The sequence below is a fragment of the Passer montanus genome, unplaced genomic scaffold, assembly GCF_014805655.1.
Source record: "Passer montanus isolate IOZ18808 unplaced genomic scaffold, ASM1480565v1 scaffold3, whole genome shotgun sequence".
Classification (NCBI taxonomy): domain Eukaryota; kingdom Metazoa; phylum Chordata; class Aves; order Passeriformes; family Passeridae; genus Passer; species Passer montanus.
This window is the reverse complement of record NW_024367707.1, coordinates 18951527-18965776: the sequence shown is the minus strand read 5'-3', so window position 1 is coordinate 18965776 and position 14250 is coordinate 18951527. Positions and strand designations below refer to the sequence as shown.

At 38.4% G+C, this 14250-nt stretch overlaps 2 long non-coding RNA genes across 6 annotated transcripts in view; one reads left to right on the top strand and one right to left on the bottom strand.

Annotated features, from left to right (window-relative positions):
* The window catches only part of LOC120504585, a 171601-nt gene extending 157454 nt beyond the window's left edge, over positions 1-14147 (top strand). For 2 of the 3 annotated variants that reach the window (XR_005628078.1, XR_005628077.1), the window contains exons 10-11: positions 7854-8222; positions 9157-14147. This is a non-coding gene — a long non-coding RNA (uncharacterized LOC120504585). Of the gene's footprint in view, positions 1-7801; positions 8223-9156 lie in introns of all 3 variants that reach the window. The other variant, XR_005628079.1, reaches the window with a different exon arrangement.
* Positions 1-14250, bottom strand: part of LOC120504584 — a 65263-nt gene that overhangs the window by 8814 nt on the left and 42199 nt on the right. For 2 of the 3 annotated variants that reach the window (XR_005628068.1, XR_005628069.1), the window contains exon 8: positions 3988-4072. This is a non-coding gene — a long non-coding RNA (uncharacterized LOC120504584). Of the gene's footprint in view, positions 1-175; positions 3866-3987; positions 4073-14250 lie in introns of those variants that run through there. The other variant, XR_005628076.1, reaches the window with a different exon arrangement.

Genomic DNA, 14250 nt, shown 5'->3' with positions numbered 1-14250 from the left:
TTAATTTCAAAATGCAAATGTGCTACAGGCCTTCATAGTTTAAGAAATTCCCTTTGTCTTTAGTTTCTACTTGTGTTAAAGTCTTAATGGATTTAGCTGAATGAAGAAACAAAATTATGTTTTCTAATGTTTTTATTTACTTGGTTGAGTTGGACTTTTTCAGCAAATATTGACAGCAAATGTTTGTTCAGAAATGATCATGTGGAATGGAATTTAATGGAGTAAGAAAACAGAAGACTAATTATGAATCACTCATTTTACATATACATATATATAAATAAATATATACATTTTCACGCTTCTGCTGCAAAATATTTACCTTCATGAAATAGGAACAGAAAGACAAACCAGAGGCTCAGGAGGACATCATTGTGGCAAAATCATCAGTACCTGCTTAAGCAGTCTAAGAAACCAGGGTATATGAGAACACTGATACAAGTATGTCTCAAAGAAACTTATCTACCAGCCTATCTCAGGGACTTTATTATTAAACAAACACAGATTAAAGGCTCAACCCTTCCCAAAAGAAGCTCAAGGGAGTTTTCTGTTAACTTTAAGGGAGTGAGGCACCTAAGTCTGTGTTTTCTGTGATTAAAATAATGCAATTTTTTAAAAATATTCAAAACATGCTGCTGCAAACAAAACCAACCAGATATCCTGATGCAAAATCTGAGTGAATTTACATAAGTGGCAGAATTATATTAGAATTTTCTGAGTTATTTTGCTCAAATGTGTCAAGTCAAGAAGGAGAACAATCACTCAAAAATTAAGTGAGGGTTTTTCACAACATTTTTACTGACCTGAAGATGAAAAATAATTTTGTGCTGAATGATGCAAGCCATTTTGGAAGAAATAATGGTTAAAAAAAAAAGATCAAGTTTTTGATTTTCTGTGCTTTTTTGGTTTAAAATGATGCTTTCATAACACATTCACTTAAATTAGTAATGCAAATAATTACACAAGAAAAAAATAGAAAATAAGATAAAACCAAACTTTGCATTTTTAAGGGATTTTCATATTGGAAGGAAAACAGAGAGAGAAAGAGAATTTTATGGGGTCAAACATGTCTCATGTACATGGGAAAATCTTGGTTTCCATTCTCTTCTGAAAGATAACATCCAGGACTCTCTTTCCCTCTTAAGCAGCTCCTGAAGAACTTTGAAGGTTCCACTAGGTAGGAGCAGACAACATAAGACTGAAGCTTGATTTTGAATGAGGGACAATCTCTCTTTTTCTCTCCCCCCAGAGTTGTGGGAAAGAAAATCAGAAGCATATCTGGGTGCCAGAGGGCTGAGCTGTTGGGAGCTGAGCAGACAGAAGCTTTCTTGTAAGATAAGGCAGTGATCATGCTGCTCAGCTGCACGCTGGCAGGGACCCCATTAAAAAATCACTTTTCAAAAAAGATACAGCAGCTTTCAAAAGTGTCCGAAGGAGAGGAATGGGAATGATCAGAAATTTGGGAAATGTCACCTGCAAAGAAATCTGAACTGGGGTGATTTCATCTGGAAAAGAAAATGAGTGGACATAAAAACCAAGGACTTCAAATGTTAAAAGCCTTCTGGAAAGAGGCAGGGAAGAGTTTGTATTTCAGGACTACAGCCAGATGACAGAAAGTGACAGTACTACACTGAAACAAAGGAAAGTCAGGTCAAATGCTGGCAAAAATTTTTTCACAGTGAAGACACTGAAGCGGTGGAAATTATTGTTTATGGAGGGTCTGGAGTGTCCCCCACAGAAGACCTCTGAGAATAGGCTGCACAAGCTACTTTCCAAAATAATATGAATATAGTTTTTAGCTGACAGCAATCCCTTAGCAGTTATTACATTGATATTTAAACTTATTATAAGAAGTTGATGGAACTCTTGCTTTTGTGGTACCATAAAAAAAAATAAAAAACTTTAAAATTAATCTAGGGCAATAAACACACTATAAATGCCCAGTACAGCTGCCATTATGAGTGACAGCAATTGCAGATGGGACATATCTGCTGAAACAGGACAGATAGAATGGTCTAACGACCAAAGGTGAGTTCATTAACATAACATAACAAAACAAAACAAAACAAAAAAATTCTTTTTAATAGAAGCTTTCAGTGATGAATTAGCTGGCTTAAGTACTATAAAATAAAGCAAGTCAATATGCCATAACTTTATCATTAGAATTGGAGTATATTCAACAGATTTTAGAAGCAGAGTCTCTATGACTGTGACTAAGTGGAGACTACAAAGCAAAGCAATCTCAGACTCTGTTCCAATACCAATAGCAATTTGATATAATAGTAATTCGCCAAAACTACACAGAATACAACCTGTATAATGCAAGTATGAATGAGAATATTATTTCTTTCATGTAGCATTTGTATATTTGATTAAAAAATATCATAAAACTTCAGAATCACAGAATATGCTGAGTTGGAAGGGATCCACAATGACCACTGAGTCCAGCTCCTGTCCCTGTTTAGTGCCATCCCCAAGAGTCACACCTGTATAACACTCACTTCACTCTCAAATTCAAAAAAGCAAACAAATATCTCGTATTGTTTAAAAAATATATTTTTCAAATCAAAATTATCTCTGGAGTCACCTGCATAAGTGTTAAAGTATGTAAAAAGGTAAAAAGAATGTTGACATTTTGTTGCACTCTAAAATTAGGATTTTCACATTATTTCATTAACACTTTTGTATCTGTTTACATTGAAGCATCCACACCAACTATCCTAGCCTTTTACAAAAGCCTTCTGCTGGCTTCCCTTCCCTTGGCTGCTCGTGTGCTAGTGCATTCTCTTTGTCTCAAAAAGGGAGTGGCACATCCCGCCTCACATGGTCTGTCTTTCTCTCTGTCATCCTTGGGAAAGAAGAGATTTTCCTTATCCTGTAAAATGGTGTCTGAGGATTTCCTTGTGGGGATCAGAGGGGCATATCCCTTGGGATTGCCAGGCAATGGCTGAGGCCTGATGAGTATTTGTTTCTTCTGTCATCCATTCTGAGGGGCATAATCCTAAGGAAATCAGTGGGGAGTTTTAATATGGACTTTGAAGGCCAGCTATGCCTGAGAACATAAAGGTGATTAAGAAATTATTCTACTGAAGCTTTCCCAACAATCTGAGGCTGGCATTTTTTTAAAAATAAACCAAAATTAAAAAGTCTTCCTTTGTTTTTCATGAATATCAGATGACAAATCTTAGCCCTTTCTTAGAGCTTAAACCACATTTGGCACGCAACTGCAAACACAAGTTCCAACCTCAGGTAAACTTATTATGCTAAATCCTCCCAGTGGTGTTATTTGGATCCCAAGTGTAGTTTTGAAGTTGGCCTGATTTTTTTCTTATGTGGTTTCAACACCAGTATGGCTTGTTCATATATATAGAAATAGTGGTAACACAGTCTTTTTTAAATGAGTGAAATTCACTTTACCTTTATGAAATCTTTATAGAAACATATTATCTACCATTCTGCTTAGATAAAGTTTTCCCTTTGTAACATAGTATGCATAGTATGGCCTTATAAAAGGCCTCTTTTTTTAATAACAAGGTAGAGTCAGGCTCTAGACTATCTGGTGTCATCTCAAAGCATGTATCCCCTCTACACCCCACAGCTGCCCCACAATCTCTCTTTGAGTGTCTCCCATCTGCTTGAGCCCTGGACATTTGGCATCCCTTTGTTTCAGGGACCAAATTTCCAAACCAAGGAAGCAGATGCAGGCTCCAAAGGACCCACTGGCTTTCTGAATATGCTCTCAGCAGAGTGAGGAGTGTATCACTCTTGAAAATCCTCTTCAGCACTCTACAATCCCCTCTTCAAGTGTCATAGCCACTTGCTGGCGTCAACATTCTCTAACAGCTACCACAGAAGATATTGAAGAGAACTGAAAGAAGAAAGATACCTTGAGCCAGATGGCACATGTCAATTTTTTGAGAAATAGTACAACCACACACAAGAACCAATCAGCAAAGGAAAAAAGTAGGGAAACAGAGGGGAATTCGTTACCTGGAAATCACACACTTGTCTGGTAAAGGAGGTGAGGGGAGAAGCTTCCTTTTCCTCAGAAAACACATACTGCAGCATCTTCATCCTCATAAGAAAAAAAACAAGTATGAAACCTTGAGAGCGATTACCTGTGCTGCTCTCTTCCTTACCACCCTAGTCAGCCACCCATGACAACAGAGCCAGTTAGAGAGTCCCAACCGGCAAAAGGATTAAAAAAGAAAAAAAGTAAAGTGGAAAAATGCCTCAGGCCCCACACATGTGACTTCACAGCAAAACCTAGAGCCAGCCCTGAGGGGTCTGGTACAGAGAGTGAAGTAATGTGACTGTGATTAGGATGTGTGGAAATTAGAAACCCTCTTGTTTTAAGAAGGCAGGTTATCTACCAAGCCTGCTCTACACTTCTTTCAACTGTAATGTGGTGAACAAAGGCTGTCTGTACAAGATGCTGTATTTTTCTACTCAGCCTATGTCACTTAGAGCTTTTTATGCTAGACTCGTTTTAAAAACTTCAATTTAAAGCAACATGAAAGGTCCTTAAACAGTAAATAGCATATTATATCAAAAACAAATAGATTAAAAAGTGAACAACCATAGCCACTATATCTCTTTCCAGAGGAGTTTCACTTTCCACACTAACTAAAACTCTAAGACTGGCAGATCTGGGCCAGAGGTTTGTAATGGGCCTTTTACTTTTTTTTTCCTCCCTCTCCAGAGATAAATAATCAGTTTTAGAGAACTGATAAAAAGAGACAAGAATGAAAAGTGAGTGTGACACATTTATGAGAAGGATTTTTCATCTGTTTCTTAAATACAGCACCTTTATTTCAGATTGTATTAAAAAAAGAGATGGGAGAGCCAACCAATTTATGTTGTGCTGCAGTAGTGAATACATATGAATGTACAGAGAATAGCCTGAAAGAGACAGAAAATTCACTCAAAAGTTCCTGACAAGTTGAAAAAAGTTATGTTATCATTCAAGAATCATTTATTTTAAAAAGAAAAACAGGCCACATGACTAAAGGCAGCAGAGAACAAAAACACATTGTTTCCAGACAAGTCCCCATCAAAGACATATGACTCGGGAGTCTGAAGTCAGAATATCTTCATATTTTAAATTTCCATGAGCACTTGCAAGAAAAGCTGCAGTTCTGCTAAAGGATTTGCTACACACTTTTCATTACTGATTGATAGTAAGAAGTGGCATTAGCAGTATTTTTCCCCCATCGTTCCTCTGAAGCTAATGGAGTCGAGGATTCGTTACTTGATCTAATGGCAATAGCTTTCCAATAGACATGCACAGAATCATTGATTAGTTTGTCCTCTTCTTGTTTGCGTTGGAACACTGTTCAATTTACACCAATTAAAGAATGCTTGGTTTGTGTATTGAAGAATAATTAAGGGATGGAATTCCCTATAGGCTACTAAAAATGACATCTGACTAGAATGGTGATTACAGCATGAAGACAGCATTAGTATTTAAATAGTTTGACTGCTATATAAAATCATTACAGCACCTCACCATGAAAAAGAGCATTAGTTAATTTTGCCTATAACAAAATTAGTTGTATGTATTTGCCTGGTCACCTTAAGTAAATTTGACAAGGCTAATCTTAAAGCAAGCGATCCAGGTTTGGTGGAAGGAGCAGATAGAGCACTGTTTAAAGCAATCATCTTGATAGATATGTATATAATCTTCAACCAAAATACAAATACACACAAATGAGTAACAAGAGCTTTGTCAGAGATGCTCAAACCAAACATAAACATTAAAAACACATTGGTTGTTAAAACTGAAAACCCAAGGGTAACTGACATGTTAATCATACAACAATCAAGGTTTCACAAACTGTAAACACACAAGAAATCCTTATTTGTCTGCTACTGTGGTTGTCAAACCTTTGCTACCCATTCTAGAACTGCATGGTACAAAGAACCATGGGAAGCAAAGAGGAACTGTGGAAGGAGTCATCCTTACTAGAAGGACTTCCCTGTGAAATATCCCAAATTATTAAAGATATTGGAGTGGCCTAGTCCATCCATACAATGCCTCTTTAGACAAGCTTGGGTTTGTTTTTTTTATTACAGGGTGGAGGTGAGGTTCATTCCTGAAAATACTGTTGAGGAAAGAGGGCTTTTTATCTTCTGTTTAAATTTCTCTATGCATATTAAATTCTATCTCCTAGCCTTAGATTATAATATCTACAGCAATGATCTATCCAAAATGTGACAGCAACATTACCGTAACGTAAACTGCTTGGGGCCAGTCCTGAAGCATATTTACATTTCCATAGTCTACTTAAATATAGTGAGTTTGTTTTACTAAACTTAGATACTGTAGTATATTTTATAAGGTCATCCGCCTTCCTCAAGACCTCAGCTACTATCCTTCCTATGAGAATTTATGCAGTTTCAATTGAAGGTTGTCAACACCCTCTTTAATTCAGCAAAGGGTTCTCTGTGAAGGAACATAAGACTTTTCCATTTAAGCCTCTAAGGGCACGTAGCCATGCTTATTAGCATGTGTACATTGTGCAATGCTCAACTGTGTCAAAGATGTCCAAGCTCCCAAGCCCTCATTCCAAATGAGGTGATACATCTACGCAACACAATATACCTTTATTTGCATGGCCCAGCACCTCTGGCCAATCTGCAGTGCCTCTTTGCAGATCAAATTAGTCTTTGGTGCCATGGTGTTCTTGTGAACATGCCTGGTTCTACAGGTCATGAATGGATATCTTCACTGCACTGTATTCGACCCAATGGATCTGCCCTAGAATTAGGTTGGGGACAGTACACTTCATCACATAGTATATCCTCTGACTTTCTATGGGGTTTTGTTCCAACATTTAAAAAGTCTTCTGTTCTGATTTTTGTTTTCATGTTGGACAAGTAGTTCTCGCTTCTGTACCAGACCTCCTGTTGGGATCTCCCACTATAATCTGCCTGACTAGACCTTGGGCTTTCAGGAGTGATACTAACACTTTTTTTCAATGAATAATATTCTTTTGCAATAGGGCTGATATAAGGGTGTATTCTTCCTTCCACCCACGAGAAGAAAGTCCATTAATTTCAATAGAAACTCTCCATGCAGAAAAGGGAGAACTGTGCCCCAGGGAACATTCATGGAAGATTAATGGTGAGGAGAGAAAAGTGATACAGTACAGGGAGAACAAAATCAGAACCCACCACACAAATAAAACTGGACAAGGGTTCATTTTTTAAAAGTCAGTCAGAAACGGCAGGAAGGCTTTGAAAAAAAAATCAGGGCTGTTTCAGCACTTTTGCATACATTGGCTTTCAGGAGACATGAATAGAAACCTAACAGTAACTCTTTTTTCGTACCTCCTTTCACAAGTCTCACTGGCAAAGAAGGATTTAGCACTTAATTCCTGTACTTTTATGTGGCAAATTAGGAATTTGCACCTTAAAAGGAAATTGCTTTTCAAACTCCCATAAATTCTGGATTCTATTTTTTTAAATGGTGGAAAACATTCCCTACGTTCATCCCAACACATAATAAAGAGCACTCTCCAATACTGCTCCCCAGAAAGGTGTAGGAAACTGGACCTGGCCAAAGAGAGGTGTTTATCATCTCTCCTGAGGAGATGCTAAGGGTCTAGACCTTGTCCTTAACCCTTTTGTCTCCTTAGTCCTTTTTGGTTTAGACTAACATGTTTGCTCTCTTTCTCAAAATCTGTTGAGGAAAGCATTTAACTTGAGTCTTGGTTACTTGATGAAGCAGGGCATGCTGGCACTGAATAGTCCAGACCAAAACTGGAGTAAGAAAAAAATTCCAATATGTTTTATTTTTCAGTTTACTATCACCTGAAAATAAACACCCTACACCATTTTTTGCATCATTTTAGACAACAACTGCCTGGTTGGCAACTGCACCAAAGCAGGAGGAAGATAGTGAAGGAGACTGACACAGCATGAGAGCCTGCAGACAGCAGCTGGTGGCTCTCCAGCAGGAAGCACTGAAATGTGGATGGTAGTGCTGACCCCATCACAAGGTCCCATACCTGGGGGGCTTGAGACTGAGGTGGTGCCCACCAGAGTGGAACAGAGGACATGATCAGAGAACCTCTGAAGATCTTTTCTTCATAAGGGCAAGACAAGACTGAAAGACAAGGAAGTGCAACCCAGTGTTCTCTCACAATGTGGCACCGTGGTTGTCATGAAAGCACCTTCCATTCTGACTGTCAATACGGAAGTGAAGACAAGCTTTCAAAAAGGTTGGTACACACTCTGACTTGTTTTATTTTTGAGTCATTTATGGCCTGGTTTCTTTGTCTCTGCACTTTCTGGCATGACAAAAGACACGGGGCAGGTGTTTGGATGGCATCAGTTTTTCTCATTTAATCTGTGAGGCACCATAAAAAATAGTCAACAAGCATGGAGCATGCTCTGGATGTGTCTAAGAGTAAGTGGCTCAAATGCTAACATGTGAATTTAGTAAAGTTAAACTCTGTGGAATGGAGATAAATGACAGCAGCAATTGAAGTTGAATGTGATATAAAAATCCAACTAACAGCAGACTGTCTGGAAACAATTATTCAGAAAGCTGCTGACCCTCTATTTCTTTAAAGAGTTAAACATTTGGATCGGTTAACTGGCAGCTGCAATAATAGGCATATGCTCTAATCTTTGATCCATAGCTGAATTTTCAACTCTGTATGAGAAGCAGATCACATAGATTTGCATATTTTTAAGGATCTATAGGGAGAAAAAGAAGAACAAAACTTGCCTTTCCAAGATGCCACTTAGAGATCACACAGAGTGTCATGGGTCCTCCCAAGTACACTAATGTTCTGAGCCAGTTGCAAGACTCAAAAATTTAATAAATGGCCCTACACTGTGACATTCACATCTGAAGATTAATCAAAATTCCTCCTAGAAAAGACTCTTGCAAGCCAAGGTTACATCGTAACTCTTCAGAGAGTTATGTACATCTATCCTTAAAATTCCATTTCCACATCCAAATTTGTGTCAGAACTTTCCTAAAATCTTTAGGAGTCCAGAAGTAATAGATAAATTTAAAAATGCTTTGTAACTAAATGGGAAACTGTTGACTAGACTCAAATGCATGAGCAAGTAACAGATTTATGCCAAGGTCTTGACATTTTCTTAGATTTGGCAAAATTTTTCAATGTTGCTGAAAATTTGCAGAGAGAAGACAACCATGAATCACCCCATGAACTGAATGGATATAATCAACCAATTTTTTGCATTTAAAGTTCATTTCTGGTTCATCTCTGTTTTCAACACCAACTGAAAATTGTTTACTAATCACTCATTTTGGATCAACCATCATACCTATGGCTCAGATTTCCTCCATTCAGTAGTATTTCATCAGGAAGTCGGTCCTACCAAGAGAAGCGAGCAATACCCTGTGTACTGGGAAGTGAAGAAGTAATCATCCCTGCAAACGTGCTCAATTGTGTGGAATGCTTCAACATAGTCTTTACTCGATTCACACTTTACAGTAGGCTTTCCCTCCTGGTTCACCTACACAACAGCCTTTGACATCAGTGAAGATGGTGAGAGCAGCTGTTTGTTATTTATCTGTGAATATTTCCTATCATCCCAAGCAAAAATACAGGCTACTGCATGGGACTATGCAGAGATGTGTGAGAGAGGCAATGCAAGGAAGTCATTCTCCAAAAAGCATTCCGTGTAGATTTCTTGTAGCTGCCCACATTAAGCCATATGGGGGCATGGAAGATTTTTAGAAGCCTGATTGACACAGGAGGCAGCACTTCCAAGCTCTGTCTGTCTTGTTAAGTCCTGGCAAAAATCCCATGAAAAGGAGAGGAAAGTGTTGCACATTGCTGGGTAAGGTGTAGTGAGGGGCTGGGGTGATGCAATGGTGGGTGTGATCAGACCACTGGCAGATGAACCTGGATTTGAGCCTTGAACAATAGTTTCAGTGTCTTAGAGAGGGAGAGAATAGAGAAAGAGATCAGCATACAAGTTTTAATGAGAAAAATTGATTACTGATGCAGAATTTTTGAGAAGGGACCAGCCTGTGTCCTGACAGCACACACATTCCACACAGTAAACGGACTTCAAAGTAACCCAAAAGCCAAAATAAAGCTTTGCTGCTTTTTGTACCTTTCCAACAGCAGTATTTGGTACTCTTCTCTCACCAGCATGGCCATGTAACCGCCTTTTCAAGTTCTGGAATCATTACTAAAATAAAAGGCCAAGTCTTGCCTTGCTTCTCAATTAGGAAGAGTGATAGATCTCAATAAGACTATTCTTTGTTGTTGTCTTCTATGCTTTGTATACCTTTGGGTGTCTCTTCCCAATGGCCTCTGAAAAATTTTTGATCTCCTAGAACCTTACTTTTTAGGGCACTGTGTAACCTGCTTGTTTTGTTAGAAGGCAGAGTGCAAAAATTGAGAAATTACCTTATGTGCTGTATAGCTTGATTTCAATTACTTCATTTAGTTATTGCTAACCATATTTTATAAATATCAACACATTCTATTTGTTCTGGCCATTGAAATTATGCTTTCAAATTAATTCAGATATGTATTCTGATATATTTTGTCTATATTACAATTGTACAAAATTGGTTATATCAGTTAGGAGAAGCATCTAAAATTGCCTCCCTGCAATTTATGCTCTGTATTTTAAGTTTGGACAGTACTACAAGATCATTTTGCTCATGTGTTAAGTGGGATCCTAGTATATCACTAGATTAAGTCAAAATATTGCAAGTTAATAAGAATACCTGTAGATTATGAAAGTGAGACCAAAAAAGTAGCATTTCTTATTGCATAAGCTGAAAAACTGGAAATAATTTCAGTAAAACAGGTTAGAAGAGGGATGTTTGGGAGGCATTGTCATTTTTGTGGACTACAGTAAAAGAAAAACATACATCAAATCAGAATTACTTGCCTTGAATTGAAATGTTAATAAGCCAAGACATTAGCAAAGAGAGAGTATCACCTTAGTGGTTTGTTCTAAGGCAATTGCCTGCACTCTCTCTGTAGCTGAGGGAGAAAGAGACTCCACCAGTAACAGAGACTTATTTTAATATGGCTACATGAGATACCATCCTATAATGACCATATAAAATGGTTGAACAGAGATCTGGAGGTACTACCCATGACAGAAAGGGAAAGAAAAGTTATCTGAGACTAGATAGCTAATTCTAAGACAGACACAACAATTTATAAAGAATCCTGCTCTGTACATGAAGTCCCAAATTTTAGAAAATTAAAGACCCGATTAATTTCTAAGTTATTTTCGTTTATTACAGACAGATGTGCCAGGGATGAGCATGCCTGTTTGTCTCTTAATATAGATTTCATAGGCTGGACTTCATCTGACAGCTCTGCGGTTATGAATCTTGAGACATATTTCACTTCAATTTAGGAAGTTTTAGGAAGCTCAGGGTCTTTTTTCACAAAGGCCCATGAGAAATAGAGGTTTCAGATTTTAATTCTTCCTTGGAAATAAGAAAGTTAGTAAAATAAGGATACCCACAGTAGGCTTTCTACAGGTTCTTCTTTGAGAAAGCTAGGACAGACTCAACAGCATTAATGTTTTTCTCCTTGATGGATGAAGTCATGGAACTGATTTCTGATATAGTCTCCACACCTGGGCCTTAGGCAGCTATAGTGAACATCAGTCTCATATCCATACCATATCAAAGGGATGCTTGTCTGTGTCTCGAATCAGACATATGTTTCTTTAGTGAATGCAGTAAAAATTAAGCTAATTTCTGAGTTTGACTCTATAAACAGACCAAGTAATGGTCATAAAAGTTCACTGAAATAAATTTAAAGTCACAAAGCTCAGTAGTGTTTGTGAGCATTTTTTTTTTCATAAAACTGACCTTCTTTTGAAATATCGGGACTGAAGGCCAATCTGCACCAGCCAGGGATTAAAACAGGACATGGAGAGTATTTGCCCCATTTCTGATGTTCTAGTTCTGTCCTTCAAAATAATCAAAGACTGGATTTGCCATACGGCAGTTTCCGTCTTTCTCAAAACAGAAAGGGAGTGGGAAGAAGCAGATATAAAAATATATAAAGGAAAGAGCAGAAAAGAGAAAGGATTGTTCCAGCCCTCCAGCTTCCCTTTATGAAAGGCAAAAGACCAAAAGGTTTTCACTTGATGAGGGCCATGGGCTAGGATACAAACCCCACTCCTCTTGGGTTGTGGTGCTGAGCACTCATCCTGCCCCTTTGCTGTGACCTGTCGGGGTGGATTGCCAAAGCTCTAGGGAAGGGTCCCCTGCAGGACCAGCTCCTCACCTGAACATCTCCCCCAGGACAGTGCCAGTTTGCATGGGTGAGAATTTAACCCACCTGTGACAGACATAGTGCAGAGAAATTATACTGGGCTTAATAAACCAGTCAAATAAACCAGTGCTGAGAGTGGCTGTAGCAACACACAGAAATATCTTTCAGTGAAAGAGCAAGAGAATACCAGCTGAGAGACAAACCTCACCTGTTGGAGAATACTATTCTTAGCCTGGACTTTGCACAAAAACTTTTCAGAGATCCCCACAAATCCATATACAGTGGGTCAGAAGAGTGCAACAAGCTAGCAGAGGAGTTAAATTAATCTCTTGCATTGTGTTTGCTGCTGAGAGCAGTGTAGAAATTCCTGTGCCAAAGGCACTTTGCAAAGAAAATCAGAGTGTGGCCTTTATACAGACTGAAGTCTCTAAGGAGGAAGTTGTAGAGTAACTTGAGAAACTCAAGTGCAGTAAATCACCACAACCGGATGGTGTTCATCTGGGAGTTCTGAGGGGAAATAAAGTGAGAAAAAGCCAAGATACTGACAAGAGGATGCCTTCTTCCCTTGAAAAATGCAGCAGCACAAGAAGGCTGGGAAGCCCTATTATGTTGCCTGTCTTCAAAAGGAGATGAGGAAAATCCTGGGAATAAAAGAGCTTTGAAGTTTGCCACAGTTTTAGGGAGCCCAAAAATACTAGTTCTGAACAACAGCTCAAGAGAGAGCTTGTTGGACAAGAACACCCCAAGAAGGTGTTCTTCGTCTCCCAAAACACTAAGGCAGTTACAAGGGGGGAAGTGCATTCAGTTACTTTGAAAATCCAGTGGAGCAGCCTTCAGAGGAAAAGTGGGATTGACAGAGTCTTCTCAGAGAAAGGTGACAAAATGATCCAAAGATTCTAAAGTTTTTATGGAGGTCAATTATAAGCAATTGTCACAGAGAATATTAAGAAATAAAACTGAGAATAATACTTGATGATGATTTTGTCCTGGAATGAACTACAAATCAGTTTGGAAGAAGTGAATATGAGAAGCATTTCTCTTTCTATTGAGGAAGGGAAAGGTGAACACCCAGTAGTAGGAATCAGGACTAGTGTCATAACAAATAAATGAGTCTGAGTCCCAAGCCCCAATGCATTCAAATTAGTGTATCCAGAATCCACCCAAGATCCGGATTCACATGTCACACATATGGTTCCCATCTTCAAGAGGACAAATCAATTCCTGGGCTGAAACTCCTGAGGTTTGTGCTCTGAGGTTTGAATACTTCGTATTCAAAGACTTCAGCCTACACAACAGTTACGTATGAAATAAGGGGGGGTGGGAGGAGTGCATGTGTACACATAGCATGCAAAGGAAGCAATTAAATGTAAACCCAAAACAATTTTAAAAGTGATCCATGGCAAAAAGTGCTCTGATGCAGAGACTGTAAGTATTTGTTCTGTGCATTAACTTGTCACAGCTAGCTGAAAGGGCACAAGATTGCAAGTAAAGGACAGTGGGAATTTTGCTGGGTTTGGTGAGCCCATTTACAATCAAACATTTTAAATTATCTGGATTTACACGGCTTGGTACCCTTCCATTTTCTCTCCTAGTTTTTTTTTTTAGTTCCTGTAGACTAGGCCCAGGGTACTGAAGGCAAAGCTTCTCCAGTTTTAATTTGCTTTGTCTCATGAATTCATTAGATTTTGAAAGCTTTCAAAGGAAGTCACAGGTAAGAATTAGAGAAAATAGAGAAAGTGGGACACTTCTGACTGGCTTGTATGTTTCCAGTATCTAAAGAGAAAGATTTTTTTAAAAGCAAACTGTAGGAGGGTTTGTAAAAATAGATATTTACATTTACGTATTGGGACAGATCTCAGCTGCCATGGAGCAGTATTGCTCCGTCCTCTTGAGCAGGGCACAGCTGAGAGCCTGCTCTCACACATGCACATATATGTGTGGAATATGTCCAGGATTCTGTATTTTTCCAAATGTACAGAAATCTTCTTCTCCCTGCAGGTACTTT